At 46.0% G+C, this 22,424-nt stretch overlaps 1 long non-coding RNA gene across 1 annotated transcript; it reads right to left on the bottom strand.

The window, feature by feature from the left end:
• Positions 1-2,812: 2,812 nt before the first annotated feature.
• LOC124094866 (uncharacterized) lies at positions 2,813-21,004 on the bottom strand. Its single transcript, XR_006852356.2, has 3 exons — positions 20,893-21,004; positions 5,419-5,621; positions 2,813-4,517 (listed from the first exon to the last, which is right to left on the bottom strand). It is a non-coding gene; the product is annotated as an uncharacterized LOC124094866 (long non-coding RNA).
• Between the last annotated feature and the right edge of the window lie 1,420 nt (positions 21,005-22,424).

Below are 22,424 nucleotides of genomic sequence, written 5' to 3'. Positions count from 1 at the left end.
AGGCGAGGCGCTGTCCTCATTGGCTGAACATTCTCTCCCCAGAACAACGCATGTTTTAAGCGTTCCTTCATTGTGTCTCAATGAATGAATGAATGTGTGCTATGCTAGTTGGAGAAAATTAAGATTAATAAGAACTAGAATACAAAGTAAGGAAGATTGCAGGGAGAAGGTCCTACTTGACTTCAGGTGGGTAGGGCTTTGCAAAGGGAGAGAGCAGATTCGATTGTGATCAACAGTAGAAATTTAAAAAAAAAATTCTTTGAACAGTTCAGCACATGGAGGGTGTTCAACAAATGGTAAGTAAATTAATGAATAAATTAATTAATTAAAAACGAATGAATGAATGGCTTTCTTGATGAAGTGCATAACAAATGACATAAATTAAAGGCATTTTTCTAGAACTGTAATTAGTTCTTTTATCAACACCCCCAAGCATATGCTAATTGAGTATGTGTATGAGGGTGGGAGGGTGATTGACAGCTTGCAAACAACCAGCACATTTCTATGTCATGTGTCATTTCAAACTTTCTCCAATCCTACCATCACCTGGATGTTTTGTTGTTATTCTTAAGTGGTCCAGGGATCTAGAAAAATATCTTCCATTTGCTTTCAGACTTCACGTCTGTTCGATGAGTTTTTTCTTTTCCACATTTCTCACCTAAACACAGAAAGAAATAGTCTTCTACGAAAAATGTATGCAGAACTGAGGAGACCGACCAGTTAGTCAAGGCCAATCTCAAAAACATTTTTTAGATGTGACAGGTTCTGAGATTTGCCCTCCTCTCAAAGGCTGTGGATTATCCTGGAATTTTTTATTTCTTTTGCAATTCTCCTGACTAGAAGTCCTGATTAATAGGGGACGCAGAACCCTGTTTAGAAAAGTTCAATACATTATGCTGCCGTCTAATATATCCTCAGCAGCTCTTTTGCAAACCCACATTGCAGAGAGCATTGGCTCTCTCCTCTGGGGGTTGAGGGGCCAGGGAAGGGAGAAGCCGAGAGAAAGAAACCCGTCCCTTGGCAGCGTCTCAGCAACAACTCCGGCTTCCCACCCCCTCCAGAAAAAAAAAAAAAAGAAATAAAAAAAACTTTTACATAGTTGCTGTAACCGGGAAAGTATGCACAGCTTCCTGACAGATTGGATCATGCGGAGATTTGAGAAAATTGTGCAATTCCCTTCATTTCCACTTCACCCCCAAATGCTCTGGGTGCAAGTACGACGTCCACCCACACGTAATAGTAGCTCCGTTTTTCTTAAACCAAAGAAGGAATGGGGAGCCATAACTGAGCAAAGGCACTCCCGTCCACAAGGGACCACATCCAAGTGAGCCCAAGCTCTGGCCAGGGCACAATCTGAGTCCAGTCTCTCTCAGTGGCAGCACCAACTGACCCAGCTTCCCTGAGATTAGATACTAGTGGACAACACAAGGAACCCTTCCAACTTGTAAGTTGGAAAATCAGAAGGAACCCGAAACCCAGCTCACGGTTGCCAAGAAACTCTATAGGACACAGGTGCAAATCATTTTTTTTTCTTCCTCTTTTAAATTCAGACTCATTAAAATATGTATTTTGCAAGGGGATTAAATTCAAACATCTGGGCAAGGGGGGGTGTAGAGAAAAAAGGTCCACTTCTCTGAAATGTTTTTCTAACTCGGCTTCAGATTTTGATTGTTTCGTTTCTTTTAAGTTGGGGCTAAGAGGCTGCTTGTTGGTAGGATGACAGAAAGGGGCAAGGGGAGAGTCAGAAAATTACTTCGAAGGGCCCCCGTCTTCATCAGCAGCTATAATTGTGGGAAAGTAACCTGAAGATGCCAAACAACAGGAAATTACCAGAAGAATCTGTCAGCACAATCAGCTGCTATTTTCATTGTTCTTTGGCAAATTTATACACAGTCGGGAACACCTGGGCTGGCCTGCAGCCCAGGTTTGACTAATTGCCAGGGGAGAGGAGTCGTCATTTGTCTTCGGAGGGATTTCCTCCATTCGCTCCTCAAAACATGTGGTTTCGCTTTTCCCCTCTCTCTGCAGGAAATGGCAGGACAGTGAGACGCAAAATAAATGAGTTCACTTCCAAGAGGTTGCCTCCTAAGAGGCCACTCCAAAAATAACTGTCTTGTGAGAGGTTGTTAATAACCGAGATTCTATATACTGTCCTCGGAAAACAGCCTTTCAAAGGCACAGTGTGTTCCACCCCCACCCCAGTCCCTTCCAAGCACAGCACACGTTAAAAATAACAGCCATGGGAGACAGAGAAGGAACCGAGTCCTCCGTCTTCTGGAGGTAGGGATGTCACCCTCTCTGTCCTTTGCAAAGCCCCTCTCTGTGCATGGAGCAGCACCTTCCCGAATTCCACTCCCTCGGTGAGAGGTGCAATTGGAACCGCAAGACACCTGGGGGCCACTCTCCCTGCACTGCCCATCACCAACGGGCCTGTCCCCAACCCCACCTTGCAACTTCCCAATGGGAAACAAGGAGGTCCTGACAGCATGGCTCCCCTCTTGGTTGCCTGGCGCCTGGCAGAGAGATGGCACTGGGTTGGTACTGGTTGAAAGAAGAATGCCCAGGAGCAGGTACCCGTCACTTGCTCCGTGGCTTGCTGCCAAGGCTGGGTGTAGATAATTTTAAAATTTCTTGAACTTCAAGAGATCACCTTTTTACAAGAACCACCTGCCAGAATGACAGCCTTCTCCCCTAACCTCTCTCCATATTTTTATAGGTTAACATACCACACACACACACACACACACACACACACACACACTCACGCACATACCTTTGACCCCAGACCCCTCATCATTTGCGCTTACCTCTAGCCAAGATTTTCTACTTGAGTAGCAAAGTCATGTCTCATACTCCCTCTTGAAGCCAACAGAGCTTTCTAACTTAATTGCCGGGTATTTTCAACGTGCTGATTGGGAAATGTCACGGTGACAGTTTGTTTCAGATGGAAATGTGCATCCGCCTGGGGTCTACGCTCACCTGCGTTGCCATCAACCTCTCCAGTGATTTAGGGGTTCTGGCATCACGTCAGCAAAGAATCAACTGCTTTTTTCTTTCTTTCCTTCTTTCTTTGTAAGGCATTTAGAGCATGCAGCAGATCATTACTGCCCGAGGTGAAGCCAGCAACATTTGGGTTTGATTTGGTCTCCGTCGCAGACCCCTTTCTCAAAGTTGAGCTGGGCCGTAATTCTAAACTGACCCACCTTCCCCCTAGCAAAGGTGAAAAAATGTTATGGAGCGTTTTACAACCCACAGCCCATCATTTATGCCGAAACACTGCAAGAGTTCAGACTTGGCTTATTTTCCCTAAATCAGAGATGTTTTGACATGTTTATTTGTTTAATTTGTTTATTTTGACTAGCTCTGATTATAATTGGCAGCAGTGTGTAGAATTAACATTAGACAGTGTCTTAGACTTGTCTGTTACAATAATGCAGAAGGAATGTGAAATCTACCCGCCACATAACAATAGCGAGCAGGCCGGGGAAGCACAGGAGGTTGCTTTAACGAAAAGAAACGCAGCCCCGGCTTTCTGTTTCATTTAAAAATTTATACTGACAAGTGCGCAAATTATCCTTGGATACTAATATTTCTTTGACTACAGTTATCTGCCCCTCTGCTAAGACACTTGTGTGACAGTTACTAACAGCAGGATTTCTAAAATCTAACCTTTGGAATTTGTTTCTTGAGTTGTTTTTTTTTGTTGTTGTTGTTCTGCCTATGGGCTATTTAAAAATAAAGAAGCAATAACTATTCAGTGCGTTGCGGTCATGTTGGAATGATCACATGGTATCTACTACTGTTGCGTGATTGAGTGTATTTTCTGAATGATTTGTCTGAAAATTCCCAGTGAGATTGACGTCCCAAACAGAGAAGTTTATTGTCCCGGAGCGATTTCCCCTGCTTCTATTTGCCGAAAGCATTGGTCATATCATGTTCACTTTCTTCTTTGTTCTTGCAGAGGTCTACGAAAAGCTTGATTCACAGGATAATCCCTATCCCAAGTAGCAAAGATACTCCGCTTATACAGGGGGAATCTGAAGTCATGGTCCACCTGGGTCACACACAGCAGCACCGCCGGGCCCTGTGCTCTTCCCAAAGCCTGAGTCCTAAATCAGTTGAGGGCATCCCCTTGCCCCAGCCCCATCTCTTGTCCTAGGCTTGAAGGGCCAGCACTCTAAGGCAGATCCGAGAGGACACGGGCCACAGCTCCTCCTACGGGGATGGAGGAAATCAGTCGATCTGCGTGTTCCATCGCCAGTTAGGCACAGAACACAAACATGCTTCGCTCACATTTATTGTCCCATAAATATTTGCCCCGTGCACAGTATGGTCAGTTGCTGTGTGCAATCCTGACTTGGAACAGCATATGCACCCTTATGGGGGCCAAGTTCAAGTTGCCGTATCTATGCCAAGAAGCCAGAGGTCCCCTACTATGGAATATTTGCTCAGAGAAGCCTGGAGTCTCTAGATGGCAGATCCTTCAGCTTCTATTTCCCTTCCGCTTCAATCAGATTCTGTGGAGCAAGAAAAACGAGATTCTCAGAGTAGCCAGTTATTCTGTGCCGCCCTGAGGAGGTCTGTGCTGGTCTCTGTTTGAGGCACCAGTTCACGTTTTTAAGGGAACTAGGAAAACAAGTTTCTCTTGGGAGCATTAGAATGTTAGACACTGAGAACTCACTATGTCCCCCAACCTTAACAAATATAGGAGATGTGCAGCTACAGGGTGCAGGGGTGTGAGATCAGGTCTTGGAAGGCAGTTTTAAAAGAAAGGGCAGTCGAAAGTTCTGCCTCTCCCAAACTGCACCCTGAGTTTTCCCAGGAGGAATGTCAAGAGAGATTCCAAGGACAGAAAATGGGGACTGGCAGTGTGCAGGGACTGTGGCACTCCAAGGAGCAGTGTGCACCCTTGTGACTGAGGAGTCACCAGGCCAGGATTCTGGAAGAACAGGTTTAAGGGACAAGAGAAGTGGAGCTGAGGGACAGGCGAATGTCAACGCACAGCGGGGGTCCTCTAGAGTCTGGCTAACATCTGGACACTAGAACATGGGTGGGTGAACCTTTATACATCTGCAGGCCTGAGAACTAAGAGATGGTTCTCAAAGAGCCAGACTCCCTCAAGAGAGGGCCCACCAGGCTCTGCAGACCTAGTGAGCATTGAGATGGGAAGGGCCCACTACACAGCAGCATCCCCCACATCATCAACCCTGAGCCCTGGGTTAATTGGGACTTGACCAGAGACGGCATCCTGCTCTATGTCTGTCAACATCTTGGAGAGCCAGCCAGAAAGTAAAGATAAAGAATACTCCTCACCTCTGGAAGCAGAGGCAGGGGTGGGAGACTCTGCCTTTCCACAGAAAGGAAGAGAGAGAGGGGGGCGGGGTGGGGGGGAAGGAGGAGGGAAGGAGACAGACAGACCTCAGATTTGTGACAAGGAACAATAAAGGAAGTCACTTTCCTTTCCTCCCGTTAACTCCCCTTCTTCAGACTTGCAGTCAGTGTGCACGGAATTCTCAAGTTCTGCCTCTGATGTCCACGCTGCTCCCATTGTACGGTGCTACCTTAGGTGGAGCGCTTGTTTTATCTGTTCTTCGTCTCATTGTCTAAATGGCTCTGAGCTCCTAGGAAGAGAACGGTGCCCTACTGTCAGAGTGCTGTTATTATTAAATGTCCCCAAAGGGAGAGCTTGAATTTGTTAATATGAAGTGGGCTGCCTTTCCTTTTGGTTAAACTGAGTAATGAAGCATGGGCCATAAGTGTTTTTAAGCTCCTTAGATATAGAGGTCATATAAATACAAAGCAATATTATTGAAATGAAACTTGTTCAGGGCGTTTGCCAAGGGACCCAGTGTGAGAATATTTTGCATGAGAAGATTAAACGAGGGAGAGCCTAATGAAGTCTTGCTGCTGGAGGTTCCGTGGGGGCCGGTTCTCAGTCCCGCTGGGTATCTGGGTGATTTAGAACAAGGAAAGCAACCAAAAAGTGGCTAACTTGGAGGAGAGTTTAAGAACCCCTCCACCCCTGCCGATGCCATTCCATGGCTTAGGAGACTTCCCAAACTCATTAGGCTAAGAATTATCAAAAGGTACCCATCGAATCCTTCAGGGTAGAAACGCTGGGTATGTGCTTGTCTTCAAAACTGACTCCTCCGAAGCACCAGGCAGAACGTTCTGGCTTTGAGAAATCACACTCCACTGCTCAAGAAGGATTATAAACTGCCTCTCACACACATGAAATGATTGTCATAGAAGGAAGGGGGTGAGTACTGGCCAGGACGGTGAGTGTCAAGGGGCTCTCTGCAGCTCTGGGAAGGCAGATTGGGCCACAGCGCTCCATCTCCCCTCCTGCCCTAAGGTCTCCCCATTCCCTGACTGTACCCTGCCACTCATGCAGCCAAGGACGGTAAGGGGACACTATGACACTTCTTCTCATGTCACCCTTGGGTCACCTGATAAGGGGAGTCAAGAATCACTATGAAGCTAAAAAAATAAAATCAAAGTAAGAAACACTTAATAAATCAGCTTATAAGCATGAAGAAGATATCCTGTAAAATAAATAAATTAAAAACAACCATCAAGCTCAAAAGTAAAATGAACGTTAGATTGGGGACGAGAAACCTGACTTCTGCCCACTCTGAACACCTTACAGGTGACTTTGAAGTGTCACCCTGCTCTTTCTGGGCCAAAACATCTGCACTTGGTGAAGCAAGAATGCTAATAGTGCCCTCCCTTCAGCATAATTGCTGTGTAAATCAAACAGCTGTGCTCATGCTCTAAAACTTGTTAAGTCTTCTACAAATATAGAGTATTATTTTTGCTGAGTGTTGAAGCAAACAAAAACCATTGGATGGTCAAGTCAGAAACCTCAAATAGCCTGGGAAACACAGTTCAAATCAGTGACTTGGCCACAACCCAGTCAGCAAATCTGAACTGCTTCAGCCAAATAAATTGGTATGTGGCTTTTAAACACACAATTTCCTATTTCATCCAAAAGCAGAAGCGAATTCTGTCATCTCTCCAGAGATGTGTCCACTCCTGTCTCTTTAGCCTGCTCTAAGCTAAGAATGTCCCTCTTTTGCTTCTTTCTTAATATTATTAAATTATTTATTTTTATTATTATTAAATTATTTATTCTAATTTGTTATACATGATGGCAGAATTCAATTCATTTCCTTACACATATAGAGCACAATTTTTCAAGTCACTGATTGTACACAAAGTATTTTCACACCATTCGTGTCTTCATACATGTACTCAGGGTAATGATGTCCATCTCATTCCACCATCATTTCCACCCCTGTGCCCCTTCCTTCCCTCCCTCCTCTCTTCTTTTTTTAAAAAAAAAATTTTATATATGACAGCAGAATGCATTACAATTTTTATTACACCTATAGAGAACAATTCTTCATATATCTGGTTGTATACAAAGTGACAGTGTCCCCAATTCGTGTCTTCATACATGTACTTTGGATAATAATGTCCATCACATTCCATCATCACTTCTAACCCTGTGTCCCCTCCCTTCCCCTCCCACCCCTCTGCCCTATCTAGAGTTTATCTGTCCCTCCCATGGTCCCCCTCCCTACCCCACTATGAATCAACCTCCTTATATCAGAGAAAACACTCGCCATTTGTTTTCTTTTGGGATTAGCTGATTTCACTTATATTTGATTTCACTTATATTCACTTATATTCTCCAACGCCATCCATTTACTGCAAATGCCATGATTTTATTCTCTTTTATTGCTGAGTAATATTCCATTGTGTATATATGCCACATTTTTTTATCCATCCATCTACTGAAGTTCATCTAGGTTGGCTCCACAGTTTAGCTATTGTGAATTGTGCCACATTGATGTGGCTGTGTCCCTGTAGTATGCTGTTTTTAAGTCCTTTGGTATAGACTGAGGAGAGGGACAGCTGGGTCAGATGGTGGTTCCATTCCCAGTTTTCCAAGGACTCTCCATACTGCTTTCCATATTGGGCTGCACCAATTGCAGTCCCACCAGCAGTGTATGAGTGTGCCTTTTTCCCCACTTACGGAAGACTAGGTAAACACCAAGTGACGTTATTTGATTCAGTGAGGTTACATTCAATTCTACTCCAACGACGTCCCCTTCCTTGACTTTGACTTCTGGCCCTGTCCAGCTGATGGGGACACTGCCACTTGAATGTCCATGCCGCCGCCTTCACACCTCAAGCCCGGGCTGGCCACTCTGCTCCGCTCTGGCTCCCCAAGTTGCCTCCTCAGGCCATGCTGCCCTTTGCAGCTGGCCCCACGCCCCTCCCTCCCACACAGCTCCAGGTGGCAGTGGATCAGCAGGTGACACAGGATGGCATGGTGTCAGGATCCCAGGGAACCTGGTGAAATCCTGCTCAAGTTCTCTGCGGAGCAGACCCTGGTGTGGGTGTCCTGCATTCCCACGCCAAGCCCCAGGCAGGGGCTTCTCAGGCTGCACATCCAACAGCCAGGGGACCCCACCCAGCCAGCCAGGGGACCTCACCCAGCAGCCCGTGGCCCTCTTGACTTCCCGTGGTCAGAATCTGGCTCTCGCTGTGTCCTACACACAACCTGGGTAGATGGCCGGGGACATGGGGCAGAGGTTCCAACTAGGGTTGTCTTTCAAGCATTGGAGGGCAACTCGCATCATGAAGACAACCCATCATCCCTCGGCTCCTCTATCCCTCTCCTCTCCTCTCTTCCTTCTTTAATTCCCTTTCCCCCTTTTGCCTTTCCAACGTCAGGCAAGCTGGCCCAGGCTGAATGCAAAGTCAAAAAGACGTCTGGCTCTTTCAAATTTGCAATGTGGCTGAAAGACATCCCTGTTCTGTATCTTGCCCCAAATACTCCTCAGGAATTTGTCTTTAGAACAACACCATCGGTTAAGTCCCAGGAGAACATCCACTCCCGTGGGCCCTGGTGTTCCCTGTGTGACCCAGGTTTCCCTCCCGTGTGCAGGAAGCCACTGAGCTTCTTTGCTCCTCTCTCCTACCACCCACAAGACCTCCTGTTGCCGCCGCAGGTCACACCGGGTCAGGAGATGATGTCATCCCCGGGGCAGGACACTCAGCCCCGAGTCTGACAGAGACCTTTGGACAAATGATTTCATACCCAGCAAGGGTGGCTACTTAGTTCTTCTCAATTTAAAAAGATCTTTTTCAAAGAGCAACACATTCCTTGCCTAAAATAAAGAAGGCAAAATGTTGTGAGCCAGTTTCCTCGGGAGATTAAAACGAGAGAGACAGAAGTGGCCCTTGCTATCCAAGGGAGACTGGTTTCAGGATCCCTTGACACCCAAATCTGTGTGCGGATGCTCATGTTCTTTACATAAAATGCCATAGTATTTGTATATAACCTGAGTACAACTTCCCAAATATGTTAAATTCTATCTAGCTTATTTATAGTTCTTAATACACTGTTAGTGCTATATAAATACTATAACCATATTATTTAGGGAATAATGACAAGGAAGAATATCTATACGTGTTCAGTACAAATACAGTTATTTTTCAAATATTTTCCATCCTTGGTTGACCCTGAGGATGGGGAACCCATAGATACCAGCTGTATGTATGCAAACTTATGTTCCTCATCATTGAAAGCTACAAATGTGGCCACAGTTGGATGCGAAGACACGAGATAAGGGTAAAAGGGTGGGAAGGGGGGATAGACACCTCTTGGGTAGAACTCTTGGTATTGTTTCTCCGAATGAGCAGGGGATTTTCAACTTCAGCAACAAGGAGGGCAAGGACCTGGAAATCGGTGGCTCTCTGTCGCCATCCAGTGGACCTATGGCTGCATGGTAGTGAGCTTCTTGGCTGAAAAGATCCAGGGCATAAAATCCAGTCTGCATAAAATCAAGTTATCTCCTCCAAAGAATTGCTAAAGCTTCCAGAATGTCCCCTCTCCTTCCCCGGGTCCTCCCACCTCCCTCATTAGCTGCCTTTGTTTGTCTTTGAGATAAAGGGATCTTGGCGGGCCTCTCCTTGTTGACTGAAAAACTCAATACTCCAAAAGAACAGCTTTTGTGGCGCTCGGGCCAAATCTACAGTCCCCTTAATTGGTTTAAAAGATGGGGAAGAAGGCTATGGAGAGGGAATAAATGAGAACCAGGGAGAGAGTGGGCAGAGCCGGCTCCGTGTGAGTGCCAAATGGTAAATAAGCCCTCTTTATTGACTCATTTGGTCTCAGTGCCACAAAGCTTCTCTAATTGAGGGAGGAAGCAGACAAAACAGCAGTTTTAAGTGACACTCATTCTTCCTGGGAATGCTGAGGCTTGTGCTTGATCTGAAGGGCAGATAAGAGAGATTCTCTATCGCCCTCTCAGTCTGTGGGTTAGTTAGCCCAGGTAGCTGTTCAGTTCTAATTGTCCTGCACTTTCCCGCCAAGCACACCCTGGCCACTCCTTCAGAGGGTCTCCCATGTTCTGGTTCCTGCAGCTGGTAAAGCCAAAGGACCTGGGCCTGCCTGGCTAACCACCAGTCGGCTGCTCTGGCCAGTAGTCCAGGCCACGGAGGGCTTGGGGCACCCCAGACACACTGCAGGTAGTTTCAGACTGTACCACCTGGAGTTGAGGTTGTAGGGGGGCTCCGCAAGCATTTAGGTATCTTTAAAAATTAATTTGGCCTTTAAGAAAAAGTTAGATACACTATCAAATGTCTTACATGTCAAAATTTTGTTCACTAGAACACCAAAAAGTTGACCTCTGTTTTTTTGATGATTTGTTTTTGCATTTGTTTTGGCAAACCTGGGCCATTGCAAGACTCCTCCTGTAACATTGTAGGTGGACAGTATTTCAGCGTGGGCTGATGGTTCGATGTGACACCAACGGAAGGCCAGGGAAGAAGAGGTAGCCACCCACAGGCCAAGGAGACATCCTCTCTCCCTGCACGTGTCAGTTGTGTGGCGCCCAGAAGAGAGATGAGGAGACTCATGATAACATCACAATACAAATTGCACTGCCATTTATTGTACACTTTTGGATGCTCTTTACTCTGCTTATCTCTTAGTGATAAAGAATGCTAACAGATGTTAAATATTGGTAGTAATTCAACCTAAGTTGTTGTTTTTTTTTTAATCCAACTATTTCTCTCTTGGACTCTGCATCAATGTATTTGAAGAGTATCCAGAGAGTGCAAGACAAGCTATTTATTTTAAACTGTTACCATTTGCAAATACTTTTCTGTAAGAATAAGAACTGTTCCCAACATGGTTCTACCAGAATAAAAGCACATACTCTACTAATACAGCCAGGCTAAGAGTCCTTTTTTTATATATTGATGTTTATCAGTAGGTCTCATGGAAAGCACAACAGACTTCTAATTGTCTAAAAGAGTACATAAAAGAGCCTCGGCTTTGAAGTCTGCTGTGGACTGAAAGTTCTAACCCCTAGTACCTCAGACTGTGACCACACTGGAAGAGAAAGTCTTTAAGAGGTGGCAAAGTTCAAATGAAACCAGTAGAAGTCCTTATAAGAAGAGATTAGGACCCAGACACACACGGAGGGAAGACCGTGTGGGGCCAGGGTGGAGAAGGCCTCCATCTGTCAGCCAAGGGTAGAGGCCTCAAAGAAACCAGCCCTGCTGACACCTTGACCTCAGACGCCGTCTCATCAGTGAGTTTTCTCGCGGCAGTCTGAGCAGACTAATGCAGAGTCAGAATCATTCAGGTCTGAAATTACCCACTCTACTGCCCCACAGTCTTCTCCTGGTAGCTTATGGAGATGCTATGCCCTTATAGATAGCGTCTTTATAGGTGTACAACTTGATGGTTTTTAGTGTTTTTATAGAGCTGTGCGACCATCACGATACCTATATAATCTTAAGAAGGATACTCAACCATTCTGGGCCCTTGATTTTTTCACCTGTAAGTTGGGGCTGATACTTTCAATGCAGGTGTGTTTTGGGAATTCAATGACGCAGCACACCATGTGCAACAGACGTTTGTTTCCTTCCGTTTGGTCACTCTTACCACACGGTCCTCCTGTGCTAACACTGCGTCTCACATCCTTGATGGTGGCCAGCTCAGGCTGCTCTGTCAAGGCTCCAATCCTTGAGAAGCATGGCACAGAAGCACTCCTCACCCCCTGTTCCCCCACGGCCCTGAGGGGTGATAGGGCTGGGTCCCCAGGGAGCCTTCCCCACAGTGGTAGGCAGTCCCTAAGGCCCCAGAGACCCTGCCCCCAAGTGTGTGCCCTGTGTAACCCTTCCCTTGGGTGTGCAGGTGGCACCTAGAGACCCACTAGGCACCTAGAGACCCACTTCTAATGGCCAGAACATAGCCACGTATGGGATGCCACCCTGAGACTAGGTAACAGCGGGGGCTTTCTGAGTTGCTCGATGCCAGCTGCCACACTGCAAGCTGCCCTCTGGAGAGGGCCCTATAAAAACACTAAAAATCATCAAGTTGTACACCTAAAAAGACACTGTCTATAATAAGTGCATAGCATCTCCATAAGCTACCAGGAGAAGAAGACCATGGGGCAGTAGAGTGGGTAATTTCAGACCTGATTGATTCTGACTCTGTATTCTGACTCTTGTTGCTCCCTGTGGCTGGCAGTCCTTTGTGTGGTGAGCATGGAGGGGGCTTCAGCCACAGACTGTGCCTTGATTGCTACATGTGAGGCTTGAGCCAGAGGCCCCTGCTAAGCCGTGTGAGGAGGCCCAACTCACAGAAACTATAGAACAGCACATATTTGTTTTAGGCTGCTGAGTTTTGGGGTGCTTTGTTACACAGCACTAGATAACCAAGGCACCTACCTCCTAGTACTCTAGAAGGAACAGGATCAAAACCAGTCTGACCACTTTTAAAAAGCCCCTACCCTGCTCAGTCCCAGCACAATGTAAAGAGTCAGATAACTAACAAGGAACCTTAGCCTGCACTTGGTCTGTGAGAATTTGCTAAGATTGTAGTTGCTTATGGTTTCCACCTGTTCTTCCCATGCTCTGCAAAAGCCTAACAGTTTGTGCATCCTATATGTCCCTGGAAGGGTTCTCTACCCCTCCCACCCCAGAATTCAGCTCAGTAGCCTCATGACCTCTGATCCTCAATGGATGCCCCTAAAAAAGTTATGTTTCTGTAGATTGCCCAGTTTTGCTCATTGTTAGGATGGAAGCGATATTCCCTTGTTGCTCTCTGCATCTGAAGTGGAAGCAGAGCCCCAGACTGGACTAGAGCTTGTATCTCTCCCTTCCTTTCCCCTGACCAGATGCCGGGGCACAGGCCCCAAGAAGCCTACATGGTCAAAACAAGGAGGATTTGCACTGTGAGTCCCAGGTCCGTAGCTGACCAGCCTCACTGTCGTCCCTAAAGGCAGATGTACCTGCAGGCCGAGCAGGGGAAGAAGGTTAGCGCAGCAATGGGGTTTGAAGACCATCCTTAAAACATCTCATCCACTACTTGCAAGTCCAACCATTAATGTCAGTAATGACTTTGATAGCAAATCTGTAAAAGCCAGGCCAACAAGAGAAAATCATCCATGTGGGATTAGGAGGCTTGGCTTTTGGTCAATTACCCGCCAAGTGGGCATCTTGAACAATTCACTCTGTCAGTTTCCTCATATTGAAGAGGTTCCTAGATGATACTTCTTGTGACAATGTAAAAGTTAAATTCCAAATTTAATTTGTTGGGAAGAGACTTCTTTTCTCCTCTAAACTCCTTTGGAAGAGTCTGGGGTTCCTTTGCTCAGAACTGGAGGGTCAAGGAGAGCTACAGTAACTATTATTCTTTGTCTCTACACTTTTGTTGGTTTGTTTGTTTATACAATTTCCCTGCTCCCCCTTCCCCAGCATGCACACCCAAGCTACCAGGGTGGACACGTGGACACCCCTGGGCAGGTCAATCTTAGTACTTTAATCCCTCAGTGAACAGTATTTGTTCCAAGAGTTAGACAGAGGAGAGTCCTTTTCTTGCATTACTATAAACATTCTGGAGAAGGTGCATCCTGTGGTGTTTGCCAAGTGCATTTGGGGATGCTGGTACCCGGCAGAGGAGTCTTTCTAAAGAATAAAGCCAAGATGAAGACAGAGGAAGGAAAGAGAGTGGGGACAACTGGGGGGCTGTGTCCCAGGGAACTTCTAAGGAATTTCTGAGGCTTCACTAGATTCTGTCAGCAACTTTGATACCTCTCCCAGGCATGCAAGCCCATGAACAAGGCTGGCTTGAGGTGAAAATCTACGACTCACAACCACCCAGAGAAGGAAAGGGCATGGGAGTAATTCTAAGTGGTTCATAGGATGGAGCTCAGAATGAAAGGCTCAGAAACGATGGATTCCCCCAGGTGGGGATTCCAGGGATCCAAGGACAGGTTCCAAACTAGATTCCTTTCAAAATGCACATGGCCATAATCACCAACTACTCAGGAGGTAGAGAAAGGGCTGAGGCTCATCTTGTGGAAGATCCTCGTCAAACTCTCAGGAATCCGGGTGACCTGGTCCTGGTTTATTTCAAGCTGTATTTGGGAAAATCTATTGATACAACACCCTGTATCAATTGAAATGACTGGAAACCTGTGGAGGTGGCCTTTGCTTTTGGAGTGCAGTGTGGCTCTGGAGACAATGTCATTGATTGGACTGTCATGTAACTAGTCTGGCCAGCAGTGTATTCAGAGCAGTGGCATTGTGTTAGAGGGGAAGGCATGGGTGTTGGAAAAGCACTAAATTGGAGCCACACTCTCACCCAATCCCCACCATGTGCAGGGGTGAAGGGTGTCACCTCAGATTTGGAGCCATGAGACACGAACAGCTCCCATGTGGATACAGCCAATTGCCTTGGCCTTTGTTTCATTAGGACCAAGCCGTCGCCAGCTGAATCAATCATGGAAAGTAACATTTGTGTATGTCACACATTTTCCCCAGACATTTAACCCGAGGTTGAAAGGGAAGTTACGTTAACAGTATTAAGCCATGTTTTGCGGGATTTGTCCACCCTACCTGCTTCACCAGAATATCCAACCCCCTAACAAATTCCCCAACGTTGCATCTCAGGAGGGGATTTTGCAATGCGCAGAAACAAAGCCTAACAGTGTCAGCATGGTGCCCACTTCCTTACACCTTCTTCATCCGCTAATCTTCTACCCCTTATTGCCACAAAAAGGGAACTGTCATGGTGTCCTTCAGCGGCAGGAAAAGTCTCCCACTAACTCCAAACACCCACCTACAGGAACCACCTGACCACCGGCATTTGCCCGTGAGTACACCAACTAGGGAAGTCACCCTTTGCTAGAGAGTGCCACAAGTCCTTGAACTCCCAAGTCAGTCTTAGGTTCAAGTTCAAATCTTTAGTACCAAGGCCCTTTGGTTTTCTAGGGCTCTGTTAGGAACTGTTTTATACCTTATTTCGTATAATCTCTATGATTAAACTCTCACAGCTATGATATTGGAAACAAAAAAACATTGCTTTAGCTTTTGTTTTCCAAGTAATATATTCATTGTTAAAAACAAACAAACAACAAAAAAAAAACTCTGAGCCGAAGATGTTTTTAAAATGCCTATAATTCCTTCACCTAGAGAAGACCTTTTCAAAATTTTAATATCTACGATATATATTTTTCCTACCAGCTTATTCTACACATATGTAATTTATAACATCATAGTTTAAAAGCTCCTTTTTTCTTTATATGATAATAGAGAAAGCTTTTCCAAACTATGAAGTATGTCTCGTACATGTTATGGTTGCATGAAGTTCCATCAAATACCATACAGCCTGACATGGTAACCCATTCTCTGTTGTAAGGGATTTAATTATAAAAATGCTTTGGTAAACATTCTAACAGCAAAATCCTTGCACATATCCATGATTAGTTTTTTTTCAGATTAATGCCTACAAAGTAGAGTTTCTGGGTAAAATTTATAAGAATTTTCTTCTGCATTGTCAAATAACCCTCTTAAAAAGTCACGGCAACTCACACAACCACAAGCAGAATAAAAATGCTAATTTCCCTGTAACGCTGCCAGTATTTTATTTTCATCTTTGCCAATTTTTTGGAAGAAAGATTAACTTTCAGTTGTTTAAAATGTGCAATATTTAACATTTAACAGGGACCTTAAATAATATTTCATGTATTTATAGGCCATTTAGTTTCTTCTTATGTAACTTGATATTTTTCTATTAAGTTCATCATTTTCTTGTGGAACCCTAAATGCCTCTGATGAACTCTTCCCTATGTATTTATTAACATCTTGGGGTTAACTCTTCCACTGTCACCAAAAATACTGCCCCCCAGTTTGCCTTTTAATGTCATTTAGTATTTGATATATACTTAAATTTTCATGATCAATTTTTAGGGATTCAAATCACTCCGTCTTTTTCTTTATGGTTTTTGTACTTTCATGCACACCCACAGAGGTTTTCCTAGATTGTTAAAAATAAATCATCCTTTAGAAATGTACTTTTAGTTTCCCATTCCAATCTGGGCTTTGGGCATGGTCTGAAGCAGAAATCTCCCTTTGTTGAACGTCTTTTCTTTCCAGTGACTTGCAGGGCTAGTGTCACCGTCCGGGGAATTGGGCCCTATTTTAAGTCAGCCTCCTGGATGGGCACACAGAACCCTCCATTCTGCCTCCTGCCTCTCCGTGTATCCCCCTGTCCCCTGGGAAAGCCATCTCCTTTCTACGTAGAATGAGAACCTGTCACCGGTTTTTAGATCTCCTTAAAAGCAAAGGGTCAAAGTAATGATTGACCATGGGCTTCGCTGCAGATTTGGATATTTTTAAATCAAAGAGTGTCATTTCAAAGGAACTCTTTCTCAAGCAATGGACTTTAATCCTGGTGTTTTTGTTACTATTAGCCATTAGCCACTGGGGGGAGGGGAATTCCTGGGAGAACCTTGCCTCTCCTTTGATTAACCCTTGTGCTACAGGGAGATCCTGGGCAAGGACAGTGGGAGCTGCCCAGCACAGTCCGTGCGAGTATGGGCAGCAGGGGGAGTGCCCTAACCATCAGGCCACGTCATCTGCTGCTGCTCCTTTAACATGGGAGAGTAAGAATCCACTTACACCATGGCGAAGTGTAAATAGGCCTTTGACCCTACGCCAAGACCTCTCTATCACTCACTGTTCTGAATCTGTTTCTGGTCAACTCAGTTGGCCCGAATGCAGCTCTAATGAGGCTGAGGTCAGGGGTTCAATACCAGTGTGGTCTAATTACCAATAAGTCAACTGTTTCAGGCCACAGCTCGTACTTCTAAACCAAGCCAGCCATTCTGCATATGCCCAGCTTTGGTCGCCCAGGGGACAAGGTGAGAGACCATAGATAAATTAGGGCAAACCCCACCATGCTGGGACGTGCACTCCATGCCCAGTTGTTGGAAGGTCAGCAGCCGGGCTTGGACCTGAGCAAAAAGAGCACGCTTCTACACGGGCACTACGGCCGCCCCTCAGTAATTGGCGCACACTCCACCCCATCCTGTGGAGAAGCTGCCAAACCCCCCTCTCAAAGGGCTTATTATTCTAATTTAGAGGACAGCGGTTGCAGGGAGGGGTACAGGGCCTTAATGGGAATGTTTTCCGTTACCCTTGATGTCCAGGGGAACTCGATCAAAAAATTAAACAGAGATGTCACAGTCCTTTTTAATTTCATTATGAAGTACACAAATACCTGTTAAAGATGATTTGGAGAGCCAACAAATACTCAGCGAATATCAAAAATATTCAGATGGTCAACATTTGAATATTTGCAGCCAATATTCAAAAAAAGCAAATATCTCTACATAATCAGAGATTCTCTTCTTTAGGCTGAATACATTTTCACAAACACTTTAACGTATTGCACAAATTGCACTGAGAAGGGAAGTAAACAGCTTTAGATAAAGTGAAAACCACCCACCGTCTCAAACAAAGTGACTCTGTCACATTTTCCCCAGAAACTTCCAGCCCTGATGCACAGAAGCACTGCATTGGGAGCGGCCCCTCGTAAGCACAGGGGTCCTCCAGGGCGCTCACCCACCAATCTGACAGGAGGTGCATAATTAAACTCCCCCAGCAAGTGGGAGACCGCTCGGGAGTCCTGAGACCACTCACCCTTCACACAACCGAGAATGTTCCAACCCTGAGTATCCACCATGGTGTCATTTGGAAAACATCAAGAGGCCACCGATTCTGCCCGCCCTGTGCGTGTGCACACAGAGGAACCGGCGCTCCCCTTTGGAACCTACTGTAATTTCTCATGGAAACACTTTGTGAAAAGCCAGTCGTATATCGTAGCCCCTAAGTATGAAACCACGGGTCCCTCCAACCACACAAAACAGCTGTGCCCTCGGAGGAAAGGTCATCTGCCACAGTCGTGTTTCTTTTTACTTTTAAAGAAATGTCAGGCCATGTTTTATGCGGTCCTTCTGACAGGGTGCTGTTTATTGTATCACCAAGCTGCCATAACTTCAGGACGAGGAAACTGCCATTATTTGGAGAGTATATATCTTTCTGACTTGCAGGAAAGATGAAAATTAAGAACGGCCCTCTTTCCGAGTGGGTATAAGTATTCTTTGACAGTCTCCTACGATATTTCAAACATCTTCAGTCAGACCCATAAAACCCGATGCTCGCCTCGCTTGGCCCGGCCGAGGCTGTGCTGGAGTGAGGACATTTATCGCAAATATGGTGCCAATACTGCCTGCCCTAGGCGGACGTTTTGATCAAGGACTTTAAGCCAGCTTGCTTGGTGCCCCCAAGGACACGGAGGCATACGTAAAGAAGTCACACTACATTAGGAAATAATAACGAAAGCTAATGTTTATCAGCTGCCGGTCCCGTGTTCAGCACTGTACGTGCATTATCTCAATTTGTCCTCGCGTCTTTAATGGTAGTCCCCGTTAGTATCCCCATGTTGCAGATAAGAAAACTAAGATATGAAGAAATCTAGTAACTTGCCTGGAGATCACACAGCTAGAAAGTGAGGGCGTTAGGATTCAGATCCAGAGGAGTCACTCAGAGCCACATGTGATCGGCACGCATGGATCACGAGGTGTCCCCCAGGCACCGTGGTCCCCGTAACAATGACCTCCTCCTCATGTGTTGCTGTAGCTCTCTAAACTGCACCCAGGGGGATGAGCACCCTCCCTGCTGGAACGCAGCAGCCGCTGGCATTTGACATCAGACCTGGGTGACCTCCAGCTCCACACTCCAATGCCAAAGTGCTTGACCTGGAGAGCTTTCTAGAAGAAAAGGGAATGTGAAACGTTTTCAAAAAACCTGCTCAGGTTGTTGGCTGTCTAGGACCCAGCGGGGGGCCACAGTCGCTTAAGAGTTCTGTTTAAGATCCTTGTCAAAGTCTGAGTCGACATGTTTTTATATACAGGGTGGCTGAAATCTTAGGAATGTCAAGATGTTTCAGAAAGCAGTTTGGATGTGGACCAAGCTCACGAGGGCCACATGGTCACTGCGGGGAATGCAGCCTGTTGGGGCGAGTTAGCGCAGGTTGCTTGGCGGCGGGTAGCAGCTCCCTCTCCTGCCCAGGGGAGCTTGAGTGGAGATGGGGAAGACCATGTGGTGCCCACTGAGTCCTGAAGCCTCCGCAGTCATTCTTCTGCTCAATTCTGCTCATTCTTCTCCCACAGGGGAGGCGACTGCACAGTTTTACTCTCCTCCTCCCTCCCTTGCCCCCTCTCCCTTCTCCCTCCTCCTCAGCCACCCTGGAAGCCAGAGAAGCACCCGCAGGGACTCCTGGATAGGTGGGTGGCTTCTAGTCCTGGCCTTGACTTTGTAACCTTAGAAAACCTGCTTAACCTAAATGCGACTTCAGTTTCTTCATTCTTCTTTTTTCCCCCAGAAGATTTGTATTAAATGCCAGATGAAATGGTGGTATGTCGTATGTCATCGGTGATGCGAAGGACTGAGGCCAAACGGACTCCACAGTCCTTCCTGGGTTGGAAATGCTGGAGTCCCTCTGATAAGATCCCTTTTCCATCTTCTTTCTCATCTTCTTCCTTCCTTCCTCCTCCTCCTTTTGGGAACTGCATTCCTGCCCACCTCTAAGTCTTTCTCTGACATGGAAGTAGGGAAATAAAAATGCAGCAAGAGAAATTCATAGGTGTGTGGAATCTCCCTCTCTAACTCCATCACTCTCTTTTTTGATATTTTGAGAGCTTTTCCTGGGCTAAGAGATCTCTCTTCACTAATTTCTTCAAGCAGCATGTTGCAAGGGTCAACATTCAGATAGGAACAGTCAGTACGAGCCCCCCAGTAGGATCTGTGGTTCCTTGGGGTAGCAAAGGAACCCGACCAAGGAGTGCCTAGACCAAACACGTGGAATGTCTTAAAAGTGACAGCCTCAGGAACCCTCAGCAATGAAGCCAAAGGGACAAGTGTCAGAGGCACAAAAGACAATGGCCTGCCAGGACTGTCAGAAAGGGCCAACTCTGTGCCAAAGGAGTCCATCCTTCCTCCTGCAGAGGAGCTTCAGGGACTTGGGGACCATCTAGACCAGTGCCATCCCACAGAACTCGCCACACCAATGCAAATGCTCAGTATCCGCCATGTCCCCATGGGAGCCCCTAACCACGGGGCCACTGAGCACTTGAAAGGCCACTAGCGGGCCTGAGGACCTGGATCTTTCATTCTATTCTATATTAATTGTTTAAATTTAAATGGCCACATGCAGCTGATGGCTATCACCAGGGCAGTGCGCACAGAGAACAGGAGAAACTCCTACCAAAGAACACGAGGCTCTGAGGCAGGAGAGAGGGGATGAGGTGAAGAGGAAGACAAGGAGGTTAAGGGCTCGCAAATCCTGAATGTCGGGATTTTAAGAAGAAAAATGCCAAAAACAGGAGAAAGGAAGGGTCTCCTTCTTAGACAGTTTCAGGCCTTCCTGACACAGAGTGCCCTGCAGGACTGTGTTGGGCAGCGGAGTGGCCGCTGGGCTTATGTGATTCTGTTAAAGAATGGAGGCCCACTCACCGCGGCCTGAGCAAGTTGCAGGAGGGCTCTTTCTTCTCCACAGAGGGTGGCACATTCTGCTTTCCAAAATCAGGAGCTAAATAGAGGTATGTCTCCCGGTGATGAGGTGGTTCTGGAATAAATTCCAACAATTCCAGACATTAAAAGAAAGTAAAAACTCACATCATATCAGACACCTGTAAAAACTGCATAAGCTATTTTCTGGGTTTTAGTCCAGAAAAGCACCAATGATAACCATGATTTTTGTCTTTTGTCTTTTGTTTTTGTTTTCTGGCACTGAGGACTGAATCCCAGGCCACTCTAGCACTGAGCTGCATCCCCAGCCTTTTCCTTTCTTTTCTTTTTTTAAAGAGGGATGGCTTTTAAAAGCGTACCAAGGGCAACCATAAAGAAGTGCCGAGGGCCAAGGTTGAATATTAATTGACCATGGAAGTGGAGCTAGTTGGTTCCAGTTTATTTTCCTCCTCCTCTCTTATCTTAAGGCGACTGATGGGGCTTCATGCTAGAAAAGATAACACAAACGTCCTAAGAGAAAAGCCTAAATTAATTTCCATGACTCTCAATGAGGTCAAGTCTCCAGGTCTAAACAAATCATACCATGAGGGTCTTTAGAAACGACAAAGGCTGAATCGCTGTGGAGGCTTTCCCAACAACGAGAGAGAAGAGGCCTCAGTGGGCTGAGGAGGATTAATTAAACATTTCCCAATTTCCAAGAAAGGGTAGAAAAACATTCTATAAATGAAAGATCAGCGAGATGAATGATGATCTCTTGACCAATGTCTAAGGGGGCTTTATGGGAAAGCTTTGTAGACATAGTTTAAAAGGACGCCATCTTCACCAAGAGTCCAGATGGGTTCCCTAAGATAATAAATTCACACCAGTCTAACCTCCGTTCTGATTTTGGCACAGAGAATTATAAGACATGCAATAAACTATGTATCAGCAAGTCATCTGAGAGTCCCACATTAGATTCTTCTGCACAAAATTTAGAAAAGTGAGCTAAGTGGTGACATCCTCAGATGGCTAACAAGTGCTTGGATGGCTAACCTCAGAGTCATGATTAATAGGTGACTGTCAACCTGAGGGAGGGTTTTCTCTCGTGCCATAGAACTATCAGTCCTTGGCCTCTTCTGCTAAACATTTGCTGGGACTTAGATGAGGACGACGATGGCGTGTTTATTAAATCAGCAGATGACAGGGAACTAGGAGGGATAGATAACAGATTTCAGATCCCAGATCTGCTCAGGCAGTCTGAGACAACGGGCCAACACATAAATCTGCAACACGAGGACCTGCCCTAGTCCACATGGATACACTCCCCTCCACAACTGGAAAGAGCAGATGGAGAAGCCAGGAAAGGCTTCCCTGGGGGGGGGTTAAAGACCCAGCTCCCTCCATTTCCACGACCAGACCACCAGCAACAAGTTGCCTTCTGGTCCCTTCTTGACCTGTTCTGCTTTGTGGTCAATATAACATGTACCTCTTACATTATCCCTTGGCTCTTGAAGGACTGACCCCCAGGATGACTCCTT

This window comes from Marmota monax, unplaced genomic scaffold (genome assembly GCF_021218885.2).
Source record: "Marmota monax isolate L192 unplaced genomic scaffold, Marmota_monax_Labrador192_F-V1.1 WCK01_AAM20220418_F8-fsc00040, whole genome shotgun sequence".
Classification (NCBI taxonomy): Eukaryota; Metazoa; Chordata; class Mammalia; order Rodentia; family Sciuridae; genus Marmota; species Marmota monax.
The sequence above is the reverse complement of the archived record's forward strand: the minus strand, read 5'-3'. Positions and strand labels throughout refer to the sequence as shown.